Raw genomic sequence first — 13,693 nt, forward strand, 5'->3', positions numbered from 1 at the left:
AAATTAAATCCTTAAAAAAAGATTTTTTAAAAAATATTTTATGTATTTGTTCATGAGAGATACACAAAGAGAGAGGCAGAGACACAGGCAGAGGGAGAAGCAATGTGAGACTTGATCCCAGGATTCCAGGATTGTGCCCTGAGCCAATGGCAGACGCTCAACCGTTGAGCTGCCGAGGCATCCCTTATTTTATTAAGATTTTATTTATTTTTTCATGAGAGACACACAGAGGCAGAGACAGGCAGAGGGAGAAGGAGGCTCCCTGCAGGGAGCCCAATGTGGGACTCAATCCCAGGACATCAGAATCACACCCTGAGCCCAATGTAGACACTGAACCGCTCAACCACCCAGGCTTCCCTAAAAAGGGAAATTTTAAAATAATCGGGGATATTTGTCATTATATTACATGGGAAGCATTATCAAATAAGAATACAAAATCTCGGCCTCTCTCTTTCTCATGAATATATAAATAAAATCTTAAAAAAAAAACAAAAAAGAATACGAAGACTTATTTTATATTTGTATACATATAATTTATAAGTGTGCTAGATATTGTATGAAATTCTTACAAATCTGATATTCCCTGATAATGTTTAGTCATAATTCCAGCTATTTTCAAGTGTTGTGTGTCACAGAAGTAACCAAATTTTCTTGTTTATTCCTTTATAATGAACTCTCATTAGATCTTTCTTTAACAACGGGCATTTTAAATCTTTATCATTTATAGAATAATTGTTTTACTCAGATGTTTTTGCAAAAGAGTTTCTGCAAAAGTGTTTCATCTTCTGGAAGATTCATGGAAAGAACTTTGACAAGTACAGGTTTTTTACAGCTTTAAGATCACAAAACTGAACTGGATTCAAGCAAAACAAATATTAATTATATGGGACTGAATTAACTAAGGAGGACTATTATAAATTTTTATGACTTTTTGTCTGAAACATTGCTGTTTTGGTTATTTTGTCCAGATTTAAATTAACTTTTTCTCTTAAGCTACCTATGACTTACAATTTGGCAAAATACACCGTTGTAAACAAAGGTAAAAGATTTACTTTTTCTTCCTGATGCCTCCAGAATTCAGAAATTTTTGAGTATTCTTTTTACAGCAAGATAGTTCTTTTTTTTTTTTTTTTTTAAGATTTTATTTATTTATTCATGAGAGACACAGAGAGAGAAAGGCAGGGGGAGAAGCAGGCTCCATGCAGGAGCCCAATGTGGGACTCCATCCCAGGTGTCCAGGATCAGGCCCTGGGCTGAAGGTGGCACTAAACCGCTGAGCCACCCGGGCTGCCCAAGATAGTTCTTTACATAAGTTCAATAAGAGTCTGCTCTCCATAAGAGGACACAATTGGAAATATTGCCAAGACTGACTGGAATAGCACTGCAGGTAAAATCTAATGGTGAGCCCTGGCTTGGCTTCCTGGCCTCAGAAGCTTTTAAGAGTCCAACCTGAGATAAAAAGTTTCAGCAAAAGAGCCTTAAAAAGAGCTTATGATACATTACTATTCTTGCTCCACTTGTATAAATAATCAGGCTACATGCAATTCAAATAAATTAGTTTTACTGTGATTAACTACTGTAAAAAAAAAATGGGGTAACCGTACAAAGAAAAATTATGTTTGTGTATCTTTGTCTATATTAGCCTCTAATCCTGTCAATTTCCTGTGAGGCTTTGTAATATACCTATAACTGGGGCAGCCTGGGTGGCTCAACGGTTTAGCACTGCCTTCAGCCCAGGGCGTGATCCTGGAGACCCAGGATCGAATCCCATGTCGGGCTCCCTACATGGAGCCTGCTTCTCCCTCTGCCTGTGTCTCTGCCTCTGTGTGTGTGTCTCTCTCATGAATTAAAAAAAAAAAAAAAAGTAATAGACCTGTAACTGGACTAAACCTTGAATTCTAGTTTCCTCAAATATCTGGCTACCATTCTCCAAACTAACATTTCCAATTTTCTTCCACCCTTCTAATTTAGACTCTTTAAGGAAAAGAATCCTCTTGAACCTTGGAAGGAACTGTACCAGGTCTTCCTCACTATCCAGTGACTTGAATCTTGGGTATATATCTCACAGCTGAATACATCTCCACCTGACATCTATGTGGTCCTATACACCAGCTGGAGACCTCAAAATTAAAACTAACTAAACAGAGGAGAAGCTGACATCAAGGTAAACTGCTCCCAAAATGCCACATCAAAACTTCAAACTTTAACTAAACATGAATCCCTCTCTTCTCTTTCCTTTACTCTAGCATTGGCCTGGAAAGAGGCTGCCATCACTCATGTCTCCCAGACCATTGCTAAGGGATTTTAAATGCTAGTTTTTTCATCAAAAATTCTGATCTGTCCATGATGCTAGAAATCCCCTGCTCTATTTCCCTGTCTCTGGTTAACAACCTCAAACTTGTGGGGCCTGGGTGGCTCAGGCAGTTACATGTCCAACTCTTGATTTCAGCTCAGGTCATGATCTCAGGGTCATGAGATTAAGCACCGAGTCAGGATCAGTACTGGGTGTGAGCCTGCTTGGGATTCTTTATCTCCCTCTCCCTCTGTCCTTCCCACTCCCTCTATAAAACAAAACAAACACACACAACAAACAAAACATTCAAACTTGGGGAACTTTGTGTCCAAGCTCTATACACAGAAGGGGATATAGGTAAGGATAACCAGCATGAAAAAAAAAAGCCTGTGTGGCCTACAGACACTTAAAATTTTACCAGCCTCCATAGCTGTCACCTTTCCAGTAATGAGCCACAGATTCAAATGGGAATTACCAGGAGGCATTCGTGATTCAAGATCTGCTTCCATTGTCAGAGCCCTACTTCCCTAGCCAACACTACCTGCTGCACCTGGATTAACACCCAGGGGAAGGTGAAACTCAAGTTACTTGAGCCTACTGAGCAAGCCACTTGGCTTAAAAAGGTGACTCCTTCAATGGGGGTAATGTCTTTCTTTGACTCACCTGATTTTGATTGGTTTGGGTCTAAAAGACCCTGGCTCGGAAGGAAGTAAACTCCAGACATTGGGAATTATCCTGTTTGTCATAGTCATAGTAGTCTCCCTAGCACACACTGTATTCTCTCAAAATGCATGTTTGCTGACACTTAACACTAAGCAATTGATCTCCCTAAGACTAGATTATCAGTAAAGGAACAAAGAGAATGACCAACTTTAAAAAATAGGAACCTGAAATTGTGCCCTGTGAATATCACAAGATTAAGCAAAAATGGTTAATACAAGGGCACCTGGGTGGCTCAGTGGTTGAACGCCTGCTTTTGGCTCAGATCATGATCCCAGGGTCCTGGGATGGAGTCCCGCATCAGGGGGGACTTGCAGGGACCCTGCTGCTCCCTCTGTCTATGTCTCTACTTCTCTCTGTGTCTCTCATGAATAAATAAATTAAATATTTTTTAAAATAAAGTAATAAGCAAATAGTTAATACCTATGAATACCACACAAAGCATTGACAAACACTTCAAGAACTTCATGGCAATAGGTGGAAGTGACATTAACGCTTTAAATTTTGGGGGGCCCTGGGTGGTTTAGTGGGTCAAGCATCTGCCTTCAGGTCAGGTTATGATCTTGGGCTCCCTGCTCACTGGAGAGTCTGCTTCTCCCTCTCCCTCTGCCTCTTTCCCCCAGTTATGCTCTCTCACTCTCTCTCAAATAAATAAATGTTTTTAAAAATAAAAAATAAATAAAAATAAAAAATAAATTTATATCATATCTCTCAGCTAATGTAAGAGTCTGATCAAAAGGAATGAACTGTTTATGGGCAGCCCGGGTGGCTCAGTGGTTTAGCGCCACCTTCAGCCCAGGGCATGATCCTGGAGACCCAGGATCAAGTCCCATGTCGGGCTCCCTACATGGAGCCTGCTTCTCCCTCTGCCTGTGTCCCTGCCTCTCTCTCTGACCCTGTGTCTCTCATGAATAAATAAATAAAATCTTAAGAAAAAAAAGGAACTGTTTAAAAAAAAACAAAAGGAACAGGCCCAAAATGGAGTTCACTTGCCCTAGGATAGCAAACCAAGACTTAATATCTAACCTAATTGCAGTTTCAGCCTCTCAGGGATGTAACCTTTAACAACTCAGTTGGGAATTACCTGATCAGCACTACAGAGATAATTTGCATGACGGGCACCCACCCTTCCCCCAGAAGGAAGGTGACCTTGCCTAAAACAATCCACCCTTTGTTAGAAATTTTCTTCTTCTGCCCCCTTCTGCTTATAAAAGACCTCCATTCTGTACAGCTCCCCAGAGTTCCTTTCTACTTGCTAGATAGAATGCTACTTGATTCAAGAGTCACTGAATAAAGCCAATTACACCTTCACATCTACTCAGTTGAATTTTTTTGGCAAACATAAATCTAGTATTCATAACTTTGCGCTTCTACACTGTTCTATTCACTTGAGATTATAAATCAATACCATTTTATTAGACTAACAACTAACTCCCTTTAGGACTAATATGAAAAATAATTTTGCTTGTTTACTCATAACAATCAAAATGCACAGGTCTAAATTAATTACTAAAGTTTCAAACTCAACCAAATCACAAATACATGCAACTTAAATATTTAACATGTGAGCATAAATAACTTATGTCATGCCATTAAATTTCAAGAGGGTTTTTCAGCAATTATGATATAATAATTCATGAGGGTATTAATCATCTCTAAATTTACTGGTACTTTCGTGATTTTCTTTTTTGATAGGCATTAAAAATCACTAAATGACCTTGTTCCTGTTAACAATATCCATTTTGTAAAAGTAAAATCATGATTCTCACACAAATGTGAAATGAACACACATCAAAGACTACTTAACTCATTTATTAATGACCCAGTAAAATATTACAACCAATTCAGAGGAGAATTCAAAATATCCCACATGTATTAGCAATCAGCAATGCTGAAAATGAATTTCTAAATAGATATAAACTGGCCTTTTCCAGGGGAGAAGGAAAATGAAATCAACAGTTCCTCCACCTGAAAATAATCATTTGCCTATCTATGAACAAGAATAATTTGGATTGACAGCCCCGGTGGCGCAGCGGTTTAGCGCCGCCTGCAGCCCAGGGCGTGATCCTGGAGACCCCGGTTCAAGTCCCACATCATGCCTGCTTCTCCCTCTGCCTGTGTCTCTGCCTCTCCCTCTCTGTCTCTATGAATAAATAAATAAATAAAATCTTTAAAAGAAAAAGAATAATTTGGATTGCTAGCAGTTATCTATAACGAACAGAGCTGTGGAGTAGTTAAAAAACAATGAAAGGTGCAAACTTCATAGAATCCGATGACCCAGAAAGGTACACGACATTCCAGACAAGTTAGCTTTCCGTTGAAGATACTCAGTAATGTTTTTCCAAATCCATTTCAGGTCTTTCACAATTTTTCCAGAGAATACCAAAGTGAAGTACACTAGGATCAAGGAAAAGGAACTCTTATTGAAATAAATATGATCAAAAGAACCCTGCCATTAGATCATTTGAAGGAAGGGTACTACAAATAAACACACTCAATCCAGAACCTAGAATGCATTATTAATGAAAACACAATTTTCTGTGTTTTCAGCATCAATCAGAGGAGAATGAAACCTAGCTCAAGTATAGAAATGCTAAGGGAGCAGGGCTAGTTGAGGACAAAGTACAGCTGATATCCCACAAACAACTCACACTCAGGGTGGGATACGTGTGTCATCTTAATGTTAATGCCTTGCTAGAGGGAAAAACAATCTTTAACTTGACAATGGCAAAGCCTCCAGTATCTTGTAGGTCCTCCTTAGCATATGAAAATCCTTTTGAAATCTCCCTCTTTGCTTGCTTCCCCCAACCCCAGGGTATATAATCGGCCACTCCTCACAGGCCCGGGGGAACCACTCTTCCTGCCCAGGGATCCTGTCCCCATGCTTTAATAAAACCATTTTGCACCAAAGATGTCTCAAGAATTCTTTCTTGGTCATTGGCTCCGGACCTCACCTATATTCAGAAGGATGGGACTCTCAACTTAACAGTCACCAGTACTCTTACAAACTGTGTATCTTAAACCAATGTAAGGGTCACGGTTTGCAGGAAGTTCCTTCCTTGATCACCTTGATGTGACGTAGGCCAGGAGTGAACACCAGTGAGACATTTTTCGTGCAAAAAGGTGTTTTTATTAAAGAACGGGGACAGTGAGCAGAAAGAGCTGCACTGTGATCATAAGGAACAACTGACTATATTTTTTTTTCTTTTAATTTTTTAAGTAGGCTCCATGCCCAGGGCAGAGCTCCAACACAGGGCTCAAACTCACGATTCTAAGATCAAAACCTGAGCTGAGATCAAGAGTTGGATTCTCAACTGACCAAGCCACCTAGGCACCCCAATTTTATACTTTAAAATGGCTTTGGGTAGATAGAGATAAAGGAAGTTTCTAAACAGGTCAAAGAAGACTTACAGGATCCTGCAGGTCTGCCTATTTTCAAGCTAGGGTTGTTTTTTGCCTCTAGCAAAGGATTAACATTAAGGCAGTTGTGAATTCCAGGAAGACTCTAGCCATCTCAGATATTTGTGAGTGGGCGGCAAATTGTAAGGAAACTTATCTACATTTCTTCTGCCTTGGTTCTCCTTATCAATCTGACTAGTGTTCTGTAAGGTGTAAAACACGATTATAGTCTAACCCCTTCTCACCTCCATCTTTTTAAACTTAATTTTTAGAATCTGAAATAACTTTAACAAGATCTAGATCAGGGCTCAGCAAGCTTCAGCTGCCAGTGTTTGCAAATAAAGTTTTATTGGGGGACGCCTGGGTGGCTCAGCGGTTGAGCATCTGCCTTTGACTCAGGGCATGATCCTGTAGTACTGGGACCAAGTCCACATCAGGCTTCATGCATAGAGTCTGCTTCTCCCTCTGCTTATGTCTCTGCCTCTCTCTTTCTCTGTGTCTCTCATAAATAAATAAATAAAATCTTAAAAATAGTTTTATTGGAACACAGCACACCCATTTATTTATACACTGTTTAAGGCTGCTTTTGTATTACAATGGCAGAATTTAGTAATTAGAACAAAGACTGCACTGCCCATAAAGTCTAAAATATTTACTATCAGGCCCTTTACAGAAAAAGTTTGCCAACCTCTGAGCTAGATCAATCATTGCCAGTACTTTCTACTCTCTGGACTCCTTTTAAGCATCAAAACCTGTATCTGATTTCTTAATTGTACATTTTAAGACAGCTAAGTGAGAAAATATAAATAGCAAGGGCTACTCTGAATTCAGTATTGCCTTTAAATACATTTATATTTTATGAATCTAACAGTATCTGTACAAATTTGGGGAAAAAAAAAAAAGCAGGCAGCCCAAGATGGCTCAGCGGTTTAGCGCCACCTTCAGGCCAGGGCCTGACTCCGGAGACCAGGGATTGAGTCTCCGGTCAGGCTCCCTGCATGGAGCCTGCTTCTCCCTCTGCCTCTCTCTCTCTCTCTCTCTCTGTGTGTCTCTCATGAATAAATAAATAAATAAAATCTTAAAAAAAAAAAAAGCATGTGTGTAAACAAGTTATTCTTTTTATTCAGTCTACAGGTAATTCTTAGTGTACACGTGAACTGAAACATGGATCTCCCTTGTGCAGTGGAAGTGCAGGGGTATAGGAACACCTGGCTCCAGGAATCCCAAATAGACCAGGTTTGGCCACTTATGGCTGACAAAATCCAAAGGCAGAGAGACAAGCAGTGGTGAAACAAGAAAATAATTTCTTTCTCTTCTTTTTTAACTTTTAATTTTTTATTTAAGAACAAAAATGCAAAAAACAAAAAAAAAAAAAAAAAAGAACAAAATGCAGACATTTTATTTTTTTTCTACGTTCCCCCAATCCCCTCCCCTCCAGTGACCCTGAGTTTGCTTCCTATGATTAAGGGTCTCTTATGGTTTGTTTCCCTCTCTGATTTTATTTTTTTCCTCTTCCACTATAGTCCACTGTTTTCGTGTCTTATATTACACATATGAGTGAGCTATAGGATAATTGTCTTTTCTCTGACTTATTTTACTTAGCATAATATCCTCTAGTTCTATCCATGTCATTGCAGAAAGCAAGATTTCATTTTTTGATGGCTGAGTAATATTCCATTGTGTATATATATACCACATCTTCATTAACCATTCATCTGTTGATGGACATCTGGGCTCTTTCCAGTTTGGCTATTGTAGACATTGCTGCTAAAAAACAATGGGAGGAAAAAAAAAAACAATGGGAGGCATGTGCCCCTTCAAACCACTACATTTGTATCTTTGGGGTAGATACCCAATAGTAAATTGCTGGGCCATGGGGTGGCTCTATTTTCAAATTTTTGAGGGATCTCCATACTGTCTTCTAGAATGGCTGCACCAGCTTGCATTCTCACCAAGAGTTTAAGAGGGTTCCTCTTTCTCTGCATCCTCGCCAACATCTGTTGTTTCCTGACTTATTCATTTTAGCCATTCTGGCTGGTATGAGGTGGTATCATTGTGGTTTTGATTTGTATTTCCCCGATGCCAAGTGATGTGGAGCATTTCTTCATGTGTCTGTTGGCCATTTGCATGTCTTCTTTGGAGAAATGTCTGTTCATGTCTTCTGCCTATTTCTTGATTGGATTATGTGTCCTATGGGTGTTGAGTTTGAGAAAATAATTTATTTCAGTGAGGACAACACCAGGAAGACAGGGGACTAGTATCTCAAAGACTATCTCTGAAGTGCCAAGAATACTTCCAGATTTATAAAAGGAAAAAGTGGGACAAAGTTTGGTAGATGTGGCAGGTGAGCAGTGATGGTCAAGCTGATCATTGTCCTAGGGTCAATCAGGCAGGGTCTTGCTGGCCCAGGGCTGTCTTTATTGCATGAGGGGTAGTTTTCATTCCTCTCAGGGGATGCTTTCATGCCTTCAGGGTCTTTCTCCTGAGTTAAGAGATAAACTGGAAAGAACTTAATCAATTAGAAAGTTAGAAGTCAAAATGGCAGTAGTTGACGTCCTCTTTCACTTGGAGTCCACAAAACAGTAGGAAGCAGTGATCTGGTAGAGGTTTCCTGGCTACAGAGAATAAAAGGCTATGCTGGTTAATCAAGTTTGCTATCTGTTGCCAGAAATGACTTGATAATCAACTACTCTATTGTTTTTGCCAGACATGTTTCAAAATGTAAAAAAAACTCATAATCTAGGTTTATTTATTTAGTTATTTAAAGGAAGACTGCACAGTAATCTGACCTGGAAAACTAAGGAAACTTATGTTACATAAAACTAAAAGTTTACATAGAAACATTTGTGAGATTTTGTTCTATACGTGATGTCTCCCTAAAAGTTTTTCAAAATCTTAGCTGTGATTTAATTGTAAAACTTTGAGATTATCATTTGTCCTAGGACTGAAACAGACAAATATTTCTTCAGAAAATACTGCAGGCTAGCACAGTGGTCCCTCAATTAGATGAGACACCAGGGTAAGCATCCCTATACTGCAAAAAAGAAACTGACTGCATCTTTACCATTTGCCCATTGGATCCCTATTGTATAAATATGCCCTCAGGGCACAGCACAGAATACCCTATATTCCACTATTTTCATTAATGAATACTAAGACTGCATTCATTAGCTTCTTAGTGATTGGAGATAGATAGTTCATATTGAGTTTATAGAAAACTCAAAGCTTCTTCCCATAAATGCTTCATAAACAAAGTGTTTTTCATGTTTTTGAACCTAAATGAAAAACCTCACAATTGTTTTCATATGTTTTTGAAACTAAATGGAAAACCTTACTTATAGTTGATTAATCTTGCCTTGATTTATCAACATATTCACTTATTGAACACATATTCTGTGCTAACAACTGGATATAATAAAAGAAAAGAAAGTAGACATGGTCTCTGCCCTCAAGATTGCAAAATATATATCTTCATGGTTTCATCTTATTGTCTAGTAAATCACATCTCTTTGAATCCTAATTTTTTCAGCGTGGTATCTACCCATCTCATATTTGTGAACTCTCATGTCTCCATCCAAGAAACAGTATTTATTACATGAGACCAGATTTTAAAAGTACAGTCTTGTGTTTTAGTACAGATTTTTTTTTTAATATTTTATTTATTTACTCATAGAAACACAGAGAGAGAATGAGAGGCCGAGACACAAGCAGAGGGAGAAGCAGGCTCCACCCAGAGAGTCCGACATGGGACTCGATCCAGACTCATGGGACTTGATCCAGACTCGTGGGACTTGATCCAGGGTCTCCAGGATCAGGCCCTGGGCTGCAGGCGGTGCTAAACCGCTGCGCCATCGGGGCTGCCCTGTTTTGGTACAGATTTAGTGCAGGTTTTTATCACCTCTATTATTCTCTAATTCAACAAGCTTATTATCTTTAATTCTACAAGATTCATGTCCATAAGATTATCATGGGATACTTTGTAAAATTATTTAGGGAAATCAAGATATACTATGTCATCTTAGAATAACCATTAAAAAAAAAAAAGTAGGGACACCTGGGTGGCTCAGTCAGTTAAGCATCTGCCTTCAGCTCAGGTCATAATCTCAGGGTCCTGGGACAGGACCTTCCTCAGCAGGGAGTCTGCTTGTCCCTTTCCCTCTGCCTCTTCTCCGCACCTTCAACCCCAGCTTCTGCACGCTCTCTCTCAAATTAAATAAATAAATAAATAAATAAATAAATAAATAAATAAATAATAATAAAACCTTAAAAAAATGACAAGTTCCTAAGCAAATCCATGCTGGCTACTAGTCCTTATTACCTCTATCCATAGCAGTCAGGATCAGTCAGAAGACAAGTATCATACGTGTTCTTTGAAAAGACAGGACTTAATACAAGATTTGCTAAGGAGTATGATGTTTCCAGATAAATGGCTGAAGGGGCAAAAAGAGAATAAGGAATAACAGAGATATCAACTGGTAAAAGCAGCCATCACACCCAGAGCTTGGCTAACAAAAGCTTAGAAGAGAGGTCCAGGGCACTTAAAAGTCAGACTTCTAAGGAGAAAGCACTGCTCAGCTGGTGCTAGTATCTCTGACTTCTGAGGAATCCATGGGCCTGGGACCCAGATCTCTAAGGAGGGGCATTGGCAGGCTGGTACTAGTGGTCTCTGAAGAAAGCTTGATGAAACAAGTCCTCAAGGGTTGGAAACACTGCAAACTGGATCCAGCAACTACTACAAGAAGGTACTGCTGCTGCTGGGATGAAGAAGCATTGTTAGTGTAGCACTCACAGGAACAGCAGAGAGGAAGGCCACGGGAAGCAAAGAAAAGAGAGCAAGTCCCTCCCTGCCCCTCCAGCCCTTTTCTGTCCCCAATCTGCCAGCAACAGGGAGCAGCAGGTAGTGCAGGAATGTGGCTTGCAGAGTTCCAGACCCCAGGATCACAAAACAGAATAAACTAGATTTGGAGCTAAAAGATAACTTAATTGGCAAAATACTTTCTGTTCTAAGGTCATGTAAACTGTTTAAAATAATCAACAACTTGGTGCAGGGGATCAAAATCAATAACATCAATCTCCAACACTTAATGATCTCCTGCTACCCTGAGAAGTAATAAGAGTAATAATACTAAAAACCACACCTAACATTTACTTAGCACTTAGTACATGCCTGGAACTGTTTTAAATAGCATATATGTATTAATTCATTTAATCTTTACAACATCCCTGTGAAGAAGGCAATGGTAACATTCTCACTTTAAAGACAGGACAATGGGCAGCCCTGATGGCTCAGCGGTTTAGCGCCTGCCTTCTGCCCAGTGTGTGATCCTGGAGTCCCCGGATAGAGTCCCACGTCAGGCTCCCTGCATGGAGCCTGCTTCTCCCTCTGCCTGTCTCTCTCTCTCTCTCTCTCTGTCTCTCATGAATAAATAAATAAAATCTTTAAAAAAAAATTTTTTTAAATAAAGACAAGACAATAAGGTACAGATCTGATGCGTGTGACCACTGCATATACTACAATGCCATGATACATAACTTTCTCTAAATTTAAGGCAGCCTTTGAAATGCAACGCTGCTTGAACACAACTTGCTTATATGCTTTTTAAAGTTTATATCTGGATTTGTAGCTAGATAGAATATCATTTTCTCACATGTAGAGTATTTTTCAAGACTCTGCTGAGAACATCCACCCTGGCAACAAACTCCTGGTACCCCAAGAAACAAAGGATAAAATGGGCAGAAAATTAAGCAATGAAATAATCTTACACACTGCAAAATAAAACTACTATCTTCACTACTATCACACTCAGAAATCAAAAGTAAGTTAATTCATGGTAGATATGTACATTTTATAAATTATTATTTCTATAGAATGAGGCTCACAAACATCCTGGAGTGAGAATATAAAATAAAGTCCCTGATCTTTAAAACTAAATACATCAGGCACCTCAGTGGCTCAATGAGTTAAGCATCTGACTTTGGCTCACATCATCATCTCAGAATCCTGGGATTGAGCCCTGCATTGGGCTCCCCACTCAGTGGCCTGCCTCCTTCTCCCTCTGCCCCTCCTCCGGCTAGAGCTCATGCACTCATGCTCGCACACTCTCTCATAAATAAATAAACCTTTAAAAAGAAAAAAAATAATTTTTTAAAAAAGATTTATTTATTTATTTATGACAAACAGAGAGAGGGGCAGAGACATAGGCACAGGAAGAAGCAGGCTCCTTGCAGGGAGCCCTATGTGGAACTCGATCCCGGATCCTGGGATCACGCGCTGAGCCGAAGGCAGACGCTCAACTGCTAAGTCACCCAGGCATCCCAAAAAAGAAACAAAATTTAAAAAAAAATTTTTTAGCCAAATCAATAAAATTTCACAACTCCCTCTGTAAAATCAATCAAAATGCTGTGACAATGATAGGAAAACAAGCACATTTGAAAAAATTTTAACTAATAAACACATGAATTAATTCCAGCTCTTCCAACTTCAACAAGAAATAAATATGTATTCCAGAGTAGAAGAGTAATCATATGTCTATACACCTGCTACCCTGTATACCCATCTCATAAAGGATTAAAAAAAAACGTTAGTTTAAAAGTCTTTGAATTCACAATAGACATGACTTAAAACATTGCAGTGTAAAATGTCTCCCGACATTCAACTATTTCAACTCTATTTCAATAATAAGCTAAAAATTTTTGTTAAGTAAATACCTACATTTTGACCTCAAAATTCTTCAAATGAAGAATACTCCAATGAAGAATTCACTTCTAGAATCCATTTTTTAAAAAATACTTTATTTATTTACTCATGAGAGACACAAAGACAGGCAGTCATAGGCAGAGGGAAAAGCAGGCTCCACACAGGGAGCCGGATGCGAGACTTAATCCCGGGACCCCAGGATCACACCCTGGACAGAGGGCAGGCACCAAACCACCAAGCCACTCAGGCGTCCCTCTAGAATCCATTTTTTAATGACAAAAAAACTTTCTCAGAAAATTATAATTAAACGTTTCTTTCACAAACCTAGCCTTGGGCTAAAATTCTGAATCAACAAATGATTTACAGTATTAATATAATTTGTCTTTAGTTAACAAACTTTTAGTTTGCACTATAAAGACTGATTCCTCCTCATCAGTAAAAAAAGGAAGATACAAGCAGTGATTTCCTCCTCGTTGCTTAACACATTGTATAGTCGGAACCCTCATTTAGACATCCCTACTTCAGGGGCCTGAAGACATTTAGACAGTGGGCCTGTTCCTGCATGTGGTCATCACCAATTATCT

At 39.1% G+C, this 13,693-nt stretch overlaps 1 protein-coding gene across 1 annotated transcript in view; it reads right to left on the minus strand.

Annotated features, from left to right (window-relative positions):
• TTC28 (tetratricopeptide repeat domain 28) overlaps positions 1–13,693 on the minus strand; it is a 628,115-nt gene that overhangs the window by 599,486 nt on the left and 14,936 nt on the right.

This window comes from Canis lupus, chromosome 26, assembly GCF_003254725.2.
Source record: "Canis lupus dingo isolate Sandy chromosome 26, ASM325472v2, whole genome shotgun sequence".
In the NCBI taxonomy this organism is placed as follows: Eukaryota; Metazoa; Chordata; class Mammalia; order Carnivora; family Canidae; genus Canis; species Canis lupus.